We start from the raw sequence: 18,149 nt of genomic DNA on the forward strand, positions 1-18,149 counted from the left end.
GTAAGTAGGCCAATGTTTCTGAAGTATCTTAAGATAAAATCTGGAAAAGATGTTCAGCATATATTTTCTTTTTCCAAGCAACACATAACCCTTTATTAACAGTTCTACCAACAAGGACCAAGAAATAAAGACATGGCAGACTGGAAACATTAGCAGAAAATAACCATATTATTTTTAACAAAATTAATGCAAGCTAGTACTAGGAGGGGAAAATAATCTGAAACATACAGATTGAATACACAGGAAAACCTGGAAACAGTAATCCTGAATGATTCACAAGTGAAAATAAATACTGAGAGTGCTTGGACTGTTCATGGGAATAATTTAGTCCCTAAAAGGTTCAGAATCAGTCACTGAACAGACTATCAGCATTCAATATTATTTAAGTACCTTTTTATGTGAGCATATTCCACTTTATGGACCGCACACAAAGTTTTCATAGTCACAATGGCCTTAAGTACCTGCTATTCAAAGCATGCAATCAGTAATTTAAAGTGTTTGATACCAATTCTCACACTGTCTGGGTAACTCCCAGTGCAAAACAGAAGTTGGCTGTACAAATGTTCCAATGTAAACAGACTAGTTGAGATCCTTCTGCAAATAAAAAATTTATATGATGGCAAACTCTGCTCTTTGTTGATCCAAATTTTGTCTTTTTATTTGTTTGACTCTTTGCCATGCTTCTGAAGGCTGTTAACATTTCCCCTAAATTTCCTCTTTCAACTAAACAACCCAAGCTCTCCTATATTTCCTTGTAAGAAGTCACAGATCTTTGATCATTCTTCTTGGTGTATTCTGATTTCCCTGTTATTTGTACACACATTTTTAGAAGCAGGGTGCCTGAAGCGGACCCTTGTCAGCACTGTGGAGAATATGAATATTTGCTTATGTAGGTGGACACCTTTTTGCAGAAATTGTCATGCTTTAAAAGCATTGTATGTTATGTGAACAAACAAATGTGAACAGAGAGAAGGTGATACTCCAAATATTCAGACAGTGAAAGCCAGAACTGATCTTTTTTCAGTTTAAAGAAAATAATTTTCTTTCTCTGAATATCCATAACCTATGCTTTTATTTTATTCAACCTGTATTGTTAAGCACCAACTGAATAACAATTAACGAATAATTGATCAAAAGGAATGCACTGAACCCATTTCACCACTATGATCGTATCAGTCAATGCCAGTTTCATTGGAAGCTGTTCAACTAAACTTTAAATGCTCCACCTAAAGAATAGGAGGGTGTTTTAATACTTGGGGAGGTAAATTACAAGCTCTGAGCCACCTCTCTAATGACTCACTATTAAGCCATTCTGCATAAACCCAGTACAGGACAGCTGCGTATGTATATGCATACATGAAATACACACAGAGCCCCGAATGCTAAATCAAATAGTTACACAGAGACAATACTCAAAACCACATATTTGTCCTTATAAAAAGTCACAGATTCTTTCCTCACACATATAATCATGTATTCTCAATTATCTTCAGAAACGTGGAAAATATCATGCCATGAAATGTTATTTGGGAGCACTGAGAAAGTTAAATGTTTGTACTCGGTAAATGCCCTTGATCCTCCTTCTGTAGCCAGTGTGCACAGCGCATATATTTTACAATGCCAGGTTTAAACAGAACTGCATTCCCATTTTACTTACTAACCAATCTACAGACTATAACTGGTTCTCAAGCCTTGTTTTTAAGTAAATAAATTAACACATATGCTGGAATTTTCTCCACCAGTCAGTCACACTTGGGATACACTGTTCTCTTTCCTAAAGATCCTAAGTTCAGTCAAAAAAGAAAAAAAATCTCTTGAGGACCCTCCTATTCCCTGCTTCTCACAAGTCTGGAAAAAAAATATGTTGAAGTAACATGAGCTCAGATTTGCACATAAGGACTTCTGTTTTGACTGACAAGAAAATTATATAGACATATTGATGTTAGGCTTTTTTGACAGAATTACTACAGATTCTAAATATTACACAACAATTCTGACTGGGTAAATTTTACTTACAGAGAATATATCGGTACAGCACACTGCCTCTCCAAGATTTGCCCTTTTACTAGTTTGTTGTTTGGGTTTTTTTATGTGAGAGTGCCATAAATTTGTTAGCAAAGTTTAGAAAACATTTAGCAACTTCAGCATCTAGGCCAAGACCTGATGTAGGGCCCTTATTTACCAAAGAAAAAGAAAGAAAAAGGTGCAAGGTGCTCTCTAAAAAGAAAAAAAATAATAAAAATCAGCCAGCTCTCAAGTACAGTCATATGTGAATCCTCAAGTTGTCATCTTGGAAAGCTATGAAATTTTTAAAAAAAGTTTTGACAAAAATAATAGGATCAGCAAATTTCTTGAGTGTAATTGACATTGGCTCTGTCTTCTCTCTGTAGATTATTCCATAGTGCAAAGCTTTGATTGAGTCTCCTTCTCTATTTCTCATGAACTTCACCCTGAAATTTGCTGTTCCAGAATCATAAAGTTGGCCTACAGAGACATGATTGGAAAGTCGTGATGAAAACTGCTCCTCATCACAATGAGGCCTTGAACTGAACACCATGAAAAAACAAAATAAAATCTGGGTTTTGCTGTTACCACACAGTGGTAATTGTTGTTACTGTACTACTTCACTACCTGCAGTATAGAGGGATGAAAAATAAAAGTGTTTTTTACTGGCCAGAGGAACTGAGTTTGAGAGCCAGAAGTGGAATATAAAGCACAAGACAAAAAAACTGTAATAAATTTTAAAACAACCTTAAGCAAATTGTGCAAAACCAAAACTCTCTTTTAAAAAAAAAAACAAACAACAAAAAACAGTGTGTTACCTAGCCTTCAAGTTGCCACTTCATCCCAGTTTCATTTCTTTAGTCTACCATAATTACAGAAACACTAAAAAAATTAATTTCCTTCAGACAACCTGACTATAATGTCAAAATATATTGAACCCTCCAGCATGGAAACAGTATGACAATGTCTGTGTAGTCTTTCAGCAGGGCGGCTTATCTTCTGAGATGCAAATATCAGAACAGCTCAGCACAAGACTACTCTGCTGTGATTTTCTCACTTTCATAAAACTAAAAAAACATATTAATATGAAAATGCTCTTAAAGAAAAATTCTGGAGAAAATCTGTTGATGTTGCCAAATCATTAACAAAGTACATGTGACAATGTCCTCCTCAACCAAAACCACACATAGAAGTCTGAGAAAAGCTGCAGTCATGGTATTTCCTCTGACACCAGAGAAGCAGAGAGAATCCTGTGAGAAAGCTATTCCCATTGTTCCTGAATCAGATGGTATAAATAAGTATCTCCGACTTCAGCTGAGTATCCAAACAAAAAACCGAACAAGGACTTACCCACAGAATTTATCTGGCTATTCCAGATAAGGTTCATCAGGCAAAACGGTGATAAACAATGGCACAAACACATAAATGCAACATAGCAAGTCTGTCAGCATTTTACATCAAATTCCTCTTGCCTGAATGGTTCTCTGTTCAGAGTTAGCTCACCTTTGCTGCATGGCAAGAATATGCAGATATGAGTTGCCAAAACAGCAGCTGACCTGCCGAACAGTCGACTTCCTTCTATAGTCAACTGTGTACTTCTGATGGTTCATTTCTAAAAATCTCTGTGAAGAACTGCTCTAGAATTGTTGCTGAGAAGCCTAACAGCTACAGAGAGCTGATTCTATTCACTTAGAAAAAACAAAACACAACACACCAAAAAAAAACAAAAAACAATGAAAAATGAACAAATAAAAAGTTTCTTTAATTCACATAAACTTCATCCAAGGTCTATGGGACAAAATGATTTTGGCTTAGTGCTTATTCTAATGTTAACAGCAACATATAAACATTGAACTGCTTGGGAAAAAGTAACACTTGGATACTCCATCTAGTCCAGCATAAATAGAAATAAATGCTTTAAGATATGAAGTGCCTTTGCATTTGGATGGAGCAGAAAGGCTTTCACATAACATGCTATGGTGAGAATTGAAGCTTCAGTAGTTCAGCCTGCCTTTTCTTGTTGCAACTGCAGGAATGGCAGATCCTAGCTAGAAGAGTTCTTGCACTTCTTTAAAATAAACAACCCTGAACTGAGCATTCACAGAAATAAAACAATGTCAAGTTCTCTGTGATTTTAAAAATTTATAACATTGAGTTCTGACATGGAAATGGGATTATAAGCAGTCTGATAAACAGTCTAAAAGTATTCTAGAGTAAGAATGCCACATTGCTAATTAGTGACTTAGAGCGTAAGTCTACACATCTCCCATAGCAGAACGTAGGGTCTGTACTAGATGCACCACTCTCCTTCTCCGGTAGTGGAAGCACAGTGCTATTACAAAGTTAATACAGTTCTGGATACTTCATCCCCCTGAAACTAATAATTGGTCTGTACTAGGAGAAGAATTCTCTAATGAATCACACACTATATTCTTCTATTTTACAAAAGCTCCTCTTAATATCTAGACCAAAGGGGGATCAGAGATGAGGAAAACAGGAAAATCCTTTCAGCAGGTTGGTTGGTAGATTGCCACTGAGACTACAAGAGACAAACAGAAGTGAAAAACAAGCTTACCATTATCATCTTAAATGCAAAAGGTCTTTGTTAATTAAGTGGTGACCTTTCTTGTTATTAGTTTATCTAGCATTACCAAATGCATTACAGTGCATTAATAATGAAGGCTATCTAAAGCTTTGGATAGAATAAAAAAAAAAAGTCAACATTGATCTAACTCATCCAGTTTTAACATGAGCAGGGGGACACCCTGAGAATGTATCCATTATGAAAAATGAGACAAGTTAACAAAAAACAAAGAAATTATTATAAACCTCAAAGAGTTGCCTTAACTGAATTTCTACAGTGAGGAACAGGCCTTTGTCCAGAATATAACATAGAAATGATAATTTTCTACTCATTCTTTCAAGGTAATTTTCTGAACGTTCACAAGAAAAGACCTTTTTCCAGATGAGAGACCATGGGAAAAAAGATCGAAGTATCAATTTGGGACTGCATGCAGAAATGCTGATGTGTCATGAAAGATTCATTTTTTATTCCTTTTCCTGGAGAACACAGTGGCAAGCAAAGTTCTTAATAATAAACCAATATGTTTAAAAAGCTTAATGCCATTGAAATTTACTTGATGTTGTATCTGTTCACCAGTAATGCCAGAAAACCTCTTCATCTGTAACCAAAACTTCTTTTGATCTAGTTGCTGCCGGGTAGAAATGATTTCAGGAGACTTCCATGAAAGATCAGAGACAGAAGCTGGACAGAGCACTCAAAATATGCATCATGCTAATGTGAACTGAGAGGACTCGTTTCCAGAGTTAAGTGCTCTTCCAGAAGTTGGGGGGTGGGGGGGTGGGCATGGAGGAGAGAGCAAGACAAGATAAAAATAACTGAATCAATGAGACGCAACAGTACCGAGCTGTCAGGCTCTTTCCTACACACTCCATAGGCCACGCTCTGATCTGTTACAGCAAAGTAAGAAGATTGAAAAGGATGGAAGGATTGAAATGCAACTCCACTGAAATCTGTGTGAGCATTGCCAATCACACCTGTGCTCACCCTCCTATTTTGCTGTGTTCAACTGAGACCAGAAGTTGACCTGCTTCCTTTTCACTCTACCCTCAGGAGTTTAGGATAAATAATATTGTGTCTCCCCCAACACTCAAATTTGAACAAATCTGAGGAAAGTGTAGCTTGTTAACTACAAGATGTGTTTTAGGTGTTCTCTGCAAAGTCTCCACATGTCCATTTCCATAATAATTCAAGGCAATTTTGAGTTTAAAAAAAATCTCAGTCATTACACTTTAAAGATAATTTTGCCAATGACCAAATATGCAATAAAACTACTTTTTCCACAATCCTGAAAAAAACAAACATTATTATGTTTAGGATCAATTTCCTATGGCGTAGTGATTTTCTCATAATACCAGACAGTTTGAACATTAGTGAAGATAAATAATTTAATTCTGCCTCTATACAGCTTTTTTGTGCAGAAGGCAAAAGAATTTAGTAATGATGGAAGTAAGGTAGCAAAACCTGTGTGTTATGTGTAAATTGATTAATTGTGGAGTTACAAAGTGAGCAATACCTGTGAAATAAGGCGTAAGACCTGTGTGGTAGAAATGGATTAGAAAACATGAACATTTTTATTCAAATTCTGTTTCACTCTCTTTTTAACTTCATTGTCACGGGGCCAAATATTTCCTTTGATCAGAAATATATTTTCCCAAGGATGCTATATTTCATTTGAAACAGAGCACAAATTATCTTTCTAAACTAAAAAACACAATATAAACTTCTGGCAGAGAGATTTAAAAGAATATATATTACAGCCAAAATGTGTGCCACTTGGCTTCATTAAGTAAACTTTCAGGAAACTTACTTAGAAGAAAAATACTCAAAAGCACACACAGAACGCATACTACTGCCACCAAGCACATTCTAGTGGAACTGAAGACAAGTCTTATTTAATTCTCAGTGATACATTAAAAGTTAAGACTTCCATGTGTTACCTTGGTTATTTTTCAGAAATGCACAAACACTACTAGATTTGAATACAAGGGTATTTTATCAACTTTGATCCTCCCTTGGGCCAATATCACAGTCTCTTAAATGTGGATGAACTGAAACCCTGCTAACTCAGCTAATCTAAACACTTGTACAGTATCACTCAAGTGAAAATTTAGTATTTTTTGTAAAATAACACAGGACCACAGGGTAATTAGGGAACTCAGAAGATCTCTCATCACATTAACTCTCTGCTTGAAAGAGGGTCAGCCATGAGGTCAGAGTAAGCTGTCCAAGGCTTTATCCATTTGGTAACAAAAAGCCTCCAAGGATCGAGCCTGCACAGCCTCACCAGACAACCAGCTCCACTGCCTGTTTGTTCTTGCAGGGAAAAAGTTCCTCCTTATATCCAGACACAATCTCCCTTCTTTCAACGTAGGCCTGTTGTCTGTTGTCCTCCCACCACCGTGAAGAGCCCAACTCCTATCTTCTTAATAACCTCTCCACAGGTACTAGAGGCTGCTGTTTGTTAGGTCCCCCCAACAAACTGTTGTCCAGGCTGAACAAGCCTGGTTCCTGCAGCCTCCCCTCAAAATGTAAGTGCTGCAGCCCCGAAGACAATCCTGAAGGCCCTCCACTTGAACTCACTCCAGTTCAGAGATGTCTTTCTTGCACTGGGAGGCTCAAAATGGGACATAGTCTTCTAAATATGGCCTAGTAAGTGCTGAGTAGAGGGGGATAATCACTTTCCTCAGGCTGCCGGCTATGCTCCCATTATTAGAGTCCAAGACATTGTTTTCCTTTGCTGCCACAGCCTACTGTAGGCTCACATTGTTTGCTGTCTAGCAAGATTCTCCCATTGCCCATTGTTTTTAGCAGAACTGCTTCCCCAGCCAGTAAGTTCCTAGTCTTTATATGTTCGATTTGGCTTATGTTGTGTCATACAACTTCTAGAAAAACAGCCAGTTTTTAACACTGCCAAGAGTCACCTGTTAAAAAAAAAAAAAGTATGTATTTTTGTCCTGTTTTGATGTGGTAAGTATCAACATCAGCTAGTGAATCCTAGCAGAAGCTCCAGAGTGACACACACATATAGGAATTCAGTAAATATAGGCGATAAATGACACAATTGTAGTCTGGATTTATTGATCTAATACTAGCAGCTTTAGACTGCATTCCCTTTTAATTAGTGGACACAACACTAAAAAGAGTCAGCACAGCCAAGATGCACACAAAATGGCATTACTTATGGCTACAATATTTTCTATATAAATTCTTTTTGGGGTTGTTTTTTGTTTATTTGTTTGTTCAATTCTGCCTCTATCAGGTTGTGTGCTAAAGAACGAACCTTGTCATACAGGAGGAAACACTGATTGGAAAAGATACGTAGGCACGTATCTTTTACATGTGCTCCCTTCAAATGTATATTCAGGACTTGGTGTATGCTTACCTAGAATGCGAGATCTGCACTTTCAAAATGTATCCTGATTTTGTATCCTGCATTGGACTGGCATATAGTGGTTTTGAAGCCAGACCACAGCTCTACTCTGTGGATGCAAATCTGAAAGGCAGTATCAGACAAGATTCTCGGTATCATGCAGACAAAACAAATTTAACTGAGCTGGCACTTTGAAAACTGTTCACTTTCTCCCCTTACTCTCCCCTCTAGGTTTGTGAATCTTTACTGTAAAACCAAACAATCTTCTATAAAAACTGCAACACTGTCACATTCGATTCTTCAGAAGGCAAATTTGCTGGAAGGACTTACAGTGATGGGAAGCATGCAGAAGACAGAATGTTGCCTAAAACCATAGGTTAATAAAATATACTACTGGTCAAATGGAGAAATTGTTTGTGTCTTCGGTCCTACAGTCAAACAAGATGAAAAATACAATATATTTAAATGAGGGTTGTGTAGGTTAACAGAAATTTACCTGTAGGCTGTTCAGAATATTTTTCTATTAACAAGCGTCACAGCAAAGCTCTGAAATGTCTTGTTCTTTCTTTAATTATGGCATCTAAAAAACTGTAGCTGAAATTTGGAAGCGTTAACTTTTACCTCATGAGGTTGCTATTACCTTTATTATCCCACTTTACATTAGGAGATCTTCACCTAATTCTGTCTGGTTTGCGTTTAAAAAAATGTTGACACCTTGATCTTGATAGCTAATTTTCTGCCACCACCATGCTATCTAATGGTTAGGGCACCCTCCTTCTTTGACAATGTCACCAAATAGCATGTAGCCACCTACCTGAGCTGTTGTTGCTGTGATGCTACATAAATCATCATTTATTTGCAAAGGTTTATCCTCCCAGTCTATCCAGGGTGATTCTTTCTGCATCGACCACCAACATTAGCTCAGTTACATTCAGGGCAAACTGGGAGTAATACCGAATTCCTTTATGAAACAAATTATAGGATTTTATCTTAGATCATTTTAAAAGACCTAGAGTAAAATGCCTGTCGTTTGTACAGCTATGATTTTAACCTCTGTTTTAAGGATGGTGCCACCTCTGTTGATAATTGTTCTTTGTCATACACTTTGTATGCTGAATCAAATTTAATTTCATAGAAGACTCACTGAAAAGCAAATATGCATGGTTCCCACAAGCATGGTAAAACAATCTATCCAAGTCTAAGATACTTTCATGAAGTTGATTCCCTTACTAATAGTTCTATTCTATGCTACAGGTGTAGCCCTGCCATCAAGTAAAGAAATACCTGATTCAGATTTTGGAAAGCATTGGTTGAAAGCACAAGCTGCCTCAAACAGTTCTTAGAAGTTCATGGCAAACCAATCTGGATGTTTTGGGGCAATAATGGAGCAAGAGAGCTAGAGCACTGAAGTATCTCTTGGAAGAGTAACTTTATTCTTAAAAGGCAGATGGAAACTGAAAGATTGGACATCGCTTCTAGCCATAGGAACATGACAACCCTTCCTGCCACGTGTCCACATTGAGTTCATTGATCAGCCTGGCAGTATGCCCTGAAATCCTGACCATCATGTGACAACCTAAATCAAATTTCCCATGGATATTGTGGCAAAGTTTTCATCTACCAAAAATCTCTTTAGGGAAGATAAGTGATGAGGTAACTAGAAAATCACAGGTTATGCCTAATGCTCTAGTCTCATAAGGTAATCTTCCATATAATTGCATCATGGTGGTGTTTTAATGATCATTAATACAGGTCCAACACTTTATATCTGTTTTATGTGTTCATAGGTTTATTTAACACTTGTACAGTGCTTTAAGATTCCCTAAAGAAAAAAAGTAAAGGAAAACTTCTTACATTCTTCTCTTCTAGAAGTACAAAAAGGTAAGGCTATCCTTGAGTCTGCAATACAGCAGGATGCATATTCAGTGCACACAACCAATGGAGTATGGAGGAGTTACACTGAGCTGGCTTGAGTAAGCAAAATCAATCAATAATTAATTTTTTTTAAAATAAACATACAGCTAGTCCTCTACATTTAAACTGCTGTTCCCAAGAGAAAAAGAGCTTGATTTTAGGAGGTACTGAGTTTATAGAACTACCCACTGAATTTAAAAGGGACCTGCAGAAATCTCAGCAATTTTGAGATGGTAAGAACAGTTTAAACATCACATAAGGTGGTGGGTACCTGTTTACACTAACTGATGAAAATCTTGACCTAGATTTCTCTAAGTACAAAACTGTCTGATTGTTTAGACATTAGCTGAGCAGAATTCTGCTTTATGTACATAACTTAACCAGTTGAACCATTAAAAGGTGCCATAACTGAACTAATTACATGAACCTATTGCAGTAACTTTTACTCTTGCTTTCCCTATTCCCATGTTACCATTACTTCATGTAGCCTTCCTAAAAGTAAACTGTAATCTCTTCAGAGCAGAAACTCATGTCTTAATGAGAACGGTAAAAACACATTGAGTGCTACATAAATAATAAAATAATATGACTTTTTTTCACCATTTAGTTGCAATAATGTAGAAATTGCCCTATCCAACTGCACCCTGATACCTATAAGAAACATTAGCAATTTAACCAGTCCTTTTCAGCATTACAGCAATAAATTTCAGAGGCCACATCACCAAGGTTATGCAGTTACTTCTGCCATATAACACCAACACCCAGGTTGATGGGTGCTTGATTTCTAAGCCTTTTCCTAAAAAGAAAAAAAAAAGTTGTGTGCAACTAAGTATGTTCTGATCAACACAGCCACTCAGTACTACTTTTTTTCTTTTTAATTTAAAAACATTCATTATAGTCAAGAGGGAAGAAGAAAGGTAAGGAAGTGAATGTTACTCTGAGTCCATCTTAAGACTTAATTAGCATTCCCAAAATAAATATCTTAAGACTTGAGATCTGCTTACACTGATCATAGCATATATATTCAGATCTCCAAATACAGACACAACAGCCTAACACGGACAGCAAATTCAGGGCATTGATGGAAGTTCCCAGGTTCTATAAGCATCTTATATCTCTTTATCCAGTGACCAGTTTGACCCTTTAGTGTAAAAATCACTATATTATAGCTCATCTCCACCAGCTTCACTACAAACTTGCTTATCTCAGCTCTGTAAACTCAGGTTCTCATTCGTATTTCTGCCTGGTCCTCCCCTGGATTTTACATCAGGGTTTGCCTCTAGCCTCTCCCTTGATTTCACACTACTGTCCCCCTTTCCTGTTCTATCCTGCTGGCTTTCTCCACTCACTAATATTACAATACAACACAGGTTTTACTCCTGTATTATGGTAAATAATACAGGCCCAGAAGCCTCATGCAGGGACATGTGCAAATACTGAATTAGTTTATTCCAGATGGGTACAACTGTCTGTTCCACCTGCAGGAGCCAGTGTCTGAACACAGTGCCATGCATTCTTCTGTGCCCTGAAAGGAATGAATGAGTTAAAATGAACAATGAATAATTTTACACAGAAACCACCAGGAATGTATATTCCTACTGGTTTGTCTTTTTGGCTACATTTGCCTTTTGAGAATACCAGTTGGGAAAATTGTTTAGAACTCAGACACAGGGAACAATAAAACTGCTCTAAACTAAACTGCTAGTAAGTCAGTGTGTAGATGAACATGTTAGAGCTGCGTCAAGGAAAAACTGGGTAGCTCAGTGCAACAGAAACTTAGTAGGATTCCGGAGCTGAGATCTTGTAGACATTTGGAATATAAAGGAAGTTCAATCCCTGAGTAAACAGACAACTTCAGTGATCAAGGGGCTGGTTCTTCATAGCTATCCCTTCCTAGAAACAGAAACTGCAGCCTTTCTGATAACTACTTTGCATTATTATCTCACTCCTGAAAAAACCCTTCCAAAAGACAAAGTCAGACCTAGTAGCATTATATGTGTAACTGGAATTATTCAGAGATTCAGATCCAGAGAAAGAAATACAGTAGAAAATCTGTAGTTAACTAAATGTTTAAAGAAAAAAAACAACAAATCAATCCAACACTGTTTCTCCTGTAAACGCCATCCACCTTGCTTTTTCTCCCTCTCTCTGCCCCAAAGAGCAAACCCCCACTCTACAATGCCTTCTTGAAGGCTGTCTGTATGCAATCCTCACTGCCCACCTACCGTAGGGAGCAGCTCCTCCCACCTGCACATAAAAGCCAAGTGCATGCTACCAGCAGCAGATCAGAGCACTTCCTCAGTCCTCCACTGCTTTGAGCCACTGATCTTCTCTCCTTGGATCTTGTATACTCAAGGTAAGATTACTGCTACTTCAGGTTTCTATTCTAACCAGATATTGTGAGAAAGTCTTAATGTGAACTCCAGCACTGCCTTGTTGGGTGGTGCTGGCTTCCCCCCCTTCCCCCTCCCCCCCCTTTTTTTTTTCAGATGTAGTGTCATCTGACATTTAAGTTAGTAACAGTCTGTTGTTTTAGCAATGAAATAAAAACAGATCTTGCTGGGAAACACTGTGTGGCTGGGAAAAGGTCTTGTCTCCATTTCAGACTGATTTTGAAGAGATTAGTATACCCACACCATTTCTAACAATTTATTATCCCTCTTACTCCTTAGTCTCCCTCTGTCCAAAGTTATCAAAAAACTACACTCTAAAGCTTCCTTAAATTCTGTTTGAGGAAAAAAAAATGCTTAGTACCAATTTAAGGAAGGATTTTTTTTTTTAACTATTATTACTAGCCAGATTGACCCAGTCTTGGGACTGATGTGCATCTTCACAGGTTTCACTGCCTTTAAAAACATGTGATGGAACTTAAGTCCTCACAGAAGCACAGCAGTAAGGCTGATGGAATTCACTATCTGGTACCAAATATGCTTGAAGTACACATTTCACAAGCAAAGTTCTGTTTCTTGGAACAACAGACCTTGTGTCTTTTTGAAATTTCTAGATCAGCTCAAATTATATTTTAACTACAGTTTGCTTACATAGACATTTCTAATGCTAGAGGAAGGAATAGTTAAAAGCCTCAGAGACAGCTACTGAACAGTTGAAAAAGTAGTTTCAAAATCGTATTTGTACTCCCCTCTATTAATCTATCCATCCCCACAAAGATTAATCTATTAGTGACTAGTACCAGCTTCTCATGTTGTGTGAGTGCACTTTTAACACACAGTCACCTGTTTAAAGAAACTCCATCATAGAAATCTTAATCCTAGAATGCCTCTCTCCAGTGCTCAGAGAGGAGGGAAAGCATGAACTACCAGAAGCAGTGAATGCCACCTATAAATGGCTTGTTTGTACTCTATGTAATACATTCTGCAGTTAGAGATTGGTATTTTCTTCTTGATAGCCAAAAAATTCTCTTTCCAAATTGACTGTCTTGTTCTTTCCCCAAATAAAGTCTTTTCTAAAAAAAAAAATTATGTCCACATATAGCTGTTCTCACATTAGCTGCAACATTTTAAGCTATAGCAGTGTATAACAAAAGCAGAAGTCTGTTCAAAGTACCCTTCTCTGCATACTGTATCTAAGATTCTTCCTGTATTTTACATGTTATCTATTGTAACTAATGGGAAAAGAAAACACTGCCTTCAGCTATTTGCCTAGAAGATTACATAAGTATCTTTAAAAAAAAAAAAACAACCAACCAAAATTAAACAAATGGAACTATTCAAAAACAAAGCACGGTGCTTTCCATAGTAGGCTTACAGTAGCACTATTTTTACATCCAGGTAATCCATATAAATTGCCCATAGAAGACAGGAATAGAGCCCAATGGTTTTCCTCATAACTGGCATTCTATCTCTGAGCTACAAAATTTCACTCCTCTAGTTAACACCTGATTTTTACAGCACACCTCCCTTCCCTCTCCAAAAACTCCCCTCTTGTAAAACACAGACCTGTGATTTTAGGTGTAATGCATACAGAATTTAGGCCTACAGTCTGGAAGTAAAGCCTCATTGTTCACACAAAATTTTACTCTTTATAGATCAAAATTTCTAATAGAACAACTTTCAAGGAAAAAACATTTTTAAAAATGTATTTGCCACTGGAAATGTGTATATAGCAAAATACCTTTTATTAAAGCCTTCTATGAAATGTAATGTTTTGCCATTTGAAAAATGGATTGCAGGACATATTAAGAAAACACTATTCAAAGGAATGTGTCTAATTTACATCAGAATCTCCTCTGAGCAATTTCTCTTAAGCTGAGTAGATAATTCAGCTTCGCATCACTTTGCAGCAGGGGATGAAGGGAAACTGTACCCAGCAGGTCTCCAAGAGAACTAAGAACTCTAGGAAGGCATTTATGGACTTCTGTGCTGATCTGAAACTCCTTTTTCACAAGAATCACAACATACTGATATTAAGATAAAAATACTGTCATTTTAAAAGAGTGCTATAACCACAACTTAAAAAAAAAAAAAAAAAGTGAATCAGTGGGAGAACAAGGAATTCAGATTTTTTGCATAATGACCACAATATTTTAAAATAACAGCATAAAGGCAAAGAGACTGTATTAATTGTTCAGCCACAGACAACTTAAGTGTGAAGCAGCCATGCTCAGCTATTTCTCCTGGCAGCTGTGCTTAGGTTTCTTAGGTGTTCATTTAGGGCACTAATGCCACTTAGGCCACTAGTCTAACTCCCACTGCTGTCAACAGTGTTAGACTAGATACCCAGAAACACAGGAAAACACATCACTGGCTGCTGACCACATAGGTCTGCCAGTACCACTGCTTGTGAGACATTCTGATCTCCATGAAATTATTTTTACACACCTCTCTGCCAGGTGGAGATATGTTTTCCTCTGGCCATGCTGATACGGAATATATGGACTGTTTTGCTTATGACCACAGTGAAAATTCATGGTAGAGAGTCAGATTTAGCTCTTCTGGGTTCCAGTCCAGCACTTCAGTCCTGTGCTTCATTTGTATTCAGCCTTGTAAAGTCAACCCCTCTGCAACTGATCTGTTTTTGCATGACTCTTTAAAGCTGAACAGCAGGGAGAATTCCAGTGACAAATCTTGAGACAGGTAATTCACTCCTAACATTTTAAAATTTCCTGTGAAACCCTTTACAATCCCCTTAACAGGATTTGCAAATCATTCTTGGAGGGGGTAAATGAATAAAAAATAACCAAATGACCACTTCTCTTTTACCCTCTGTGGTTAAAGAAGACCAACCCACCCTTGGAAAGATGAACAAGCAGAGATCCACTGTCATGAACCAGAAACGATGGGCAACATCTTACTCTAAGAATTCAGTCTTGGCAACTCAGCAGCAGTAGAGAGCTCTACGAGAAGCCCATGGTGCTTCAGCAAAATTATTCAAGTGGATCTTGTATGGCACACAGAATATATTCTTCCTTTCTTTTCTACATTCACTATCATGTGCCATCTCTATAAATGTATAGGACATAGTTTCATACCCATTAAAACAAACAAATGAAAAACAAAACAAAAAACCCACCAGGTTAGCCCTATCCCTTTAATTTATAACCCTAGAGCTAATTTATGGGGGTAGAGACTCTTAATTGCTCCGTGGACTGTATTTATATTAAAAAAAAACCCAAACAACAAACCATTCTGATGCTTGATTTCTAGAGTAATTGCCCTAGTAATGGAGGCCTTGCATCTAATTTTTTTAAATTCAAAATTACTAGTAAGCATGCATCACTTATAAAGTAGTGAATGAGTGAAAGGGAACTGGAGGGTTAGCAGGAGTGTTAAGGGCTAGAAGAACCATTAACAGTCATTTCACTATCTGCCATAGAAGGTAGGACAATTTTCATATATCCATGAGCACATCTCCAAGGCAGAATTTTCTGCCCACTTATTCTATACCTTGCTACATATCTCAGGGGAAGAAAGATTAGGTTTTATCCCTGAAGCTTAAATATATTCCTATATTTTCCCTTACTTTTTTTGCCTTCCAATTATTCCAAGCTGTGGGTACTTTCCTTCTACAGGGAGATAATTTTTAATTTTCACAAGTGTTCTTACTTCTAAAAGAGTAATGGTTCAATGGAGTTACTGTAGGGAGGAACAAGAAAAGACAAAAATGTTAGAGGTGGCTTGTTCTGTCTGATTAAAACCAACAGATATCAGTATTAAACTGTACAAAAGTTTTTCTTTTGTCACTTATACTTTGTAGAGTTTTGTGCAAGTAATCTTGCCTTTTTGTGGCTTTCCCTCCAGAAAGTGAGATCAATTCTTTATCCTAACAGAATTCTCCTCCAGCAAAAGTTGTGGCGCCCTCTATGTTTAAAAAGATGATGATGAGTCCTGGTTCTGAAGCCTTTTGTGGGTCTTGTGCAATAACTGTGCCTATTCGCCGTACGCATCAGTAAACAATTCTGCTTGGTCTCCCAGTACTCCTGAAAGGTTGGATGTGTTTCTGTAATTGTCTTGACGTGTAATGAATGTTATGTCTCATAATTGCACTGCAGGGGATTAATACCACTATGCAGTCTAGGGACATCTTTTGATGATTAAAACTTCTTCATGCAAGTCCATATTTTATAGCAAAAGCAAGATGAATGTAAGTCCGTTACTTCTTCAATGGCAGGTGAAACTGTAGAGGGGTGACATGTAATGGACTTTTTTCAAAAGGGAGTGAGACTTAGTGCCCTCTCTTGGTTAGAAAAAATATATATAGAACAGCACTCTGAGACTGTTTATCAGTTCCCTCTGCTGGCTACAAAGCCCACAGCCAGATGAGCAGCTGTGTTTGCGGAGGCGAAGGTCTTAAGTTCTATTCCCAGCGCTGTGTGCATGTGGTAAACTGATGACTGTGGTGTCTGTGCACGTATGTGGACATCATTCTTTATAGGGTCTCATCAACAACCACACTGAGTTCAACATGAGGGCACTCAAAAATAATATGGAGTTCCTGGGAGGTATCCACTTAGGATTTGAGAAGCATGCTAGCAACTATGCCATTCATAATACTTCACAGCTAAAGCATCCTTCTGTTACGCATCATATGCACACCTTGCTTTTTCCATCTTTCCAAGAAAAGTGTGTGTGTGTTCATTATACTGAGTTTAGAGACATCTGGCCACTTAGCAGAAACATTCTTGGCAATCCCAAATTATAACACTTCAGAATGTAGCTTCTGAGAACTCCACATTTGCAAAAAAGAAATAAATAGTACCAACAAGAACACTCCAACCTATTAAAGAAAAAAAACACCCAATCAAACCAAACACAAGAAGAACCTAACTAGTTCTTTTCCGTTCTTATAGGGAAAGGCCTATATAAGCTGGTTATACAACCATAGAAACAGGTCATACAATTTATGCAGTCACTCTGAAATAAAGTTGAGATGAAAAAATATACTGCGAACTTCAGAAATAGTTTCTGGTTTAAATAAATATCCATAGCACTAAAAATCATGAACTCCTGAGTCAGCTATGCCAGCTCATGTCAGCTCCTAGGAATCTATCACAGCACATACAGGTAGGATACACTTAATGTATCCTATTAAAAGGAGAATGAGTCAAAACAAACAGCTTGACACACTAGATATCAAAGATATATTAAAAGCCAGATTTTTGAAACATCTGCAGCACATGTTTCCTGCTAACTAAAAAAGCAACCACACTTTCCAGACCAACATACTGCTGCATTTTTTCTGAAAGGAAAGTAAGAAGTGGACAGTAACACACTGTAAACTTCCATAGGGAACTCCAAGCAAAGCATTTGACCATTTTTGCAATTGAAAAATCCAGAGAGCAAAGTTAAGTTTCTATCAAAACCCACTGTTACGATGTGAAACAACACTATATATATATGTGTGTGTGTATATATATATATATCTCTCTAAAATACATTACAGGCCCTGAAATGGAGATGCTTACACTGCCTCTCATTTACTCAACATAATTTTCAAAGGCACAGAATGGAAGGTGGCAGAGCTCCAGAGACACTCAAACCAAATACAGTCAACTTAGCACTGAAGAAATCTAGCAGTCAAGTCTGCTTATGCCAGCACACGACTTACCTCTGTTCTGCCCTTGCACTCATCCCGCCATGTGTGGAGCTCCAGTGAATGCAGAGTATCAGAAGAGGGTCTTTTATGTGGCTCAGAGACCAGAAATTCTCCTTCAGCTTGCATTAAAAAAAAAAGAAAGAAAAGAAAATATTCAGTTATTTCCCAGTATTTCTTTGTAAATGACTTAGTTGATCTTAGCCCAACTCGCAGCTGATGGACATT

The 18,149-nt window shown here is 37.4% G+C and overlaps 1 protein-coding gene across 7 annotated transcripts in view; it reads left to right on the top strand.

The window, feature by feature from the left end:
* The first annotated feature begins 5,747 nt into the window (after positions 1 to 5,747).
* COL8A1 (collagen type VIII alpha 1 chain) overlaps positions 5,748 to 18,149 on the top strand; it is a 101,114-nt gene continuing 88,712 nt past the window's right edge. For 4 of the 7 annotated variants that reach the window (XM_080375973.1, XM_080375977.1, XM_080375976.1 and 1 more), the window contains exon 1: positions 5,748 to 12,228. The gene's annotated coding sequence lies outside the window, so the exon portion shown is untranslated. The remainder of the gene's footprint in view (positions 12,229 to 18,149) is intronic. The other 3 variants (XM_080375975.1, XM_080375979.1, XM_080375978.1) reach the window with 2 other exon arrangements.

This window comes from Falco punctatus (genome assembly GCF_963210335.1).
Source record: "Falco punctatus genome assembly, chromosome: 2".
Lineage (NCBI taxonomy): Eukaryota > Metazoa > Chordata > Aves > Falconiformes > Falconidae > Falco > Falco punctatus.